The sequence below is a fragment of the Salmo salar genome, chromosome 22 (assembly GCF_965601325.2).
Source record: "Salmo salar chromosome 22, fSalSal1, whole genome shotgun sequence".
NCBI classification, from domain to species: Eukaryota; Metazoa; Chordata; class Actinopteri; order Salmoniformes; family Salmonidae; genus Salmo; species Salmo salar.
Window position 1 is genome coordinate 767501 of NC_138312.1, and position 2500 is coordinate 770000.

Genomic DNA, 2500 nt, shown 5'->3' on the forward strand with positions numbered 1-2500 from the left:
TGTGTGTTTGTTGTCGGTGTGTGTGTGTGTGTGTGTTGTCGGTGTGTGTGTGTGTGTGTGTGTTGTCGGTGTGTGTGTGTGTGTTTGTGTTGTCGGTGTGTGTGTGTGTGTGTGTTGTCGGTGTGTGTGTGTGTGTGTTGTCGGTGTGTGTGTGTTGTGTGTGTGTGTGTTGTCGGTGTGTGTTTGTTGTCGGTGTGTGTGTGTGTGTTTGTGTGTGTTGTCGGTGTGTGTGTGTGTGTGTGTGTTGTCGGTGTGTGTGTGTGTGTTTGTGTTGTCGGTGTGTGTGTGTGTGTGTGTTGTCGGTGTGTGTGTGTGTGTTGTCGGTGTGTGTGTGTGTGTTGTCGGTGTGTTTGTGTGTGTGTGTGGTCGGTGTGTGTGTGTGTGTGTTGTCGGTGTGTGTGTGTGTGTTGTGTGTGTGTGTTGTCGGTGTGTGTGTGTGTGTAGTCGGTGTGTGTGTGTGTGTTCTCGGTGTGTTTGTGTGTGTGTGTGTGTGTGTGTGTTGTCGGTGTGTGTGTGTTGTGTGTGTGTGTGTTGTCGGTGTGTGTGTGTGTGTTGTCGGTGTGTGTGTGTGTTGTCGGTGTGTGTGTGTGTGTGTGTGTTGTCGTTGTGTGTGTGTGTGTTTGTGTTGTCGGTGTGTGTGTGTGTGTGTTGTGTGTGTGTGTGTTGTCGGTGTGTGTGTGTGTTGTCGGTGTGTGTGTGTGTGTGTTGTCGGTGTGTGTGTGTGTGTGTTGTCGGTGTGTGTGTGTGTTGTCGGTGTGTGTGTGTGTGTGTGTGTGTGTGTGTGTGTGTGTGTTGTCGGTGTGTGTGTGTGTGTTGTCGGTGTGTGTGTGTGTGTTGTCGGTGTGTGTGTGTGTGTGTGTGTTGTCGGTGTGTATGTGTGTGTGTTGTCAGTGTGTGTGTGTGTGTGTTGTCGGTGTGTGTGTGTTTATGTGTTGTCGGTGTGTGTGTGTGTGTGTGTTGTCGGTGTGTGTGTGTGTTGTCGGTGTGTGTGTGTGTGTGTTGTCGGTTTGTGTGTGTGTGTGTTGTCGGTGTGTGTGTGTGTGTTGTCGGTGTGTGTGTGTGTGTGTTGTCGGTGTGTGTGTGTTGTCGGTGTGTGTGTGTGAGTGTTGTGTGTGTGTTGTCGGTGTGTGTGTGTGTGTGTTGTCGGTGTGTGCGTGTGTGTTTTGTCGGTGTGTGTGTGTGTGTGTTGTCGGTGTGTGTGTGTGTGTTGTGTGTGTGTGTGTTGTCGGTGTGTGTGTGTGAGTGTGTGTGTTGTCGGTGTGTGTGTGTGTGTGTGTTGTCGGTGTGTGTGTGTGTGTTGTCGGTGTGTGTGTGTGTGTTGTCGGTGTGTGTGTGTTGTCGGTGTGTGTGTGTGTGTGTGTTGTCGGTGTGTATGTGTGTGTGTTGTCAGTGTGTGTGTGTTGTCGGTGTGTGTGTGTTTATGTGTTGTCGGTGTGTGTGTGTGTGTGTTGTCGGTGTGTGTGTGTGTGTTGTCGGTGTGTGTGTGTGTTGTCGGTGTGTGTGTGTGTTGTCGGTGTGTGTGTGTGTGTGTTGTCGGTGTGTGTGTGTGTGTGTGTTGTCGGTGTGTGTGTGTGTGTGTGTGTTGTCGGTGTGTGTGTGTGTGTGTGTTGTCGGTGTGTGTGTGGGTGTGTGTGTGTTGTGTGTGTGTGTGTTGTCGGTGTGTGTGTGTGTTGTCGGTTTGTGTGTGTGTGTTGTCGGTGTGTGTGTGTGTGTTGTCGGTGCGTGTGTGTTATCGGTGTGTGTGTGTGTGTGTGTTGTCGGTGTGTGTGTGTGTGTGTGTGTGTGTGTGTGTTGTCGGTGTGTGTGTGTTATCGGTGTGTGTGTGTGTGTGTGTTGTCGGTGTGTGTGTGTGTGTGTGTGTGTGTGTGTGTTGTGGGTGTGTTGTCGGTGTGTGTGTGTGTGTGTGTTGTCGGTGTGTGCGTGTGTGTTTTGTCGGTGTGTGTGTGTGTGTTGTGTGTGTGTGTGTTGTCGGTGTGTGTGTGTGTTGTCGGTGTGTGTGTGTGTGTGTGTGTTGTCGGTGTGTGTGTGTGTGTTGTCGGTGTGTGTGTGTGTGTGTGTGTGTTGTCGGTGTGTGTGTGTGTGTTGTCGGTGTGTGTGTGTTGTCGGTGTGTGTGTGTGTGTGTGTGTGTGTGTTGTCGGTGTGTGTGTGTGTGTTGTCGGTGTGTGTGTGTGTGTGTTGTTGGTGTGTGTGTGTGTGTTGTCGGTGTGTTTGTGTGTGTGTGTTGTCGCTGTGTGTGTGTGTTGTCGGTGTGTGTGTGTGTGTTGTCGGTGTGTGTGTGTGTGTGTGTGTTGTCGGTGTGTGTGTGTGTGTTGTCGGTGTGTGTGTGTATGTGTTGTCGGTGTGTGTGTGTGTGTGTTGTCGGTGTGTGTGTGTGTGTGTGTTGTCGGTGTGTGTGTGTGTGTGTTGTCGGTATGTGTGTGTGTGTTGCTGGTGTGTGTGTGTGTGTGTTGTCGGTGTGTGTGTGTTGTCGGTGTGGTGTGTGTGTGTGTGTGTGTGTGT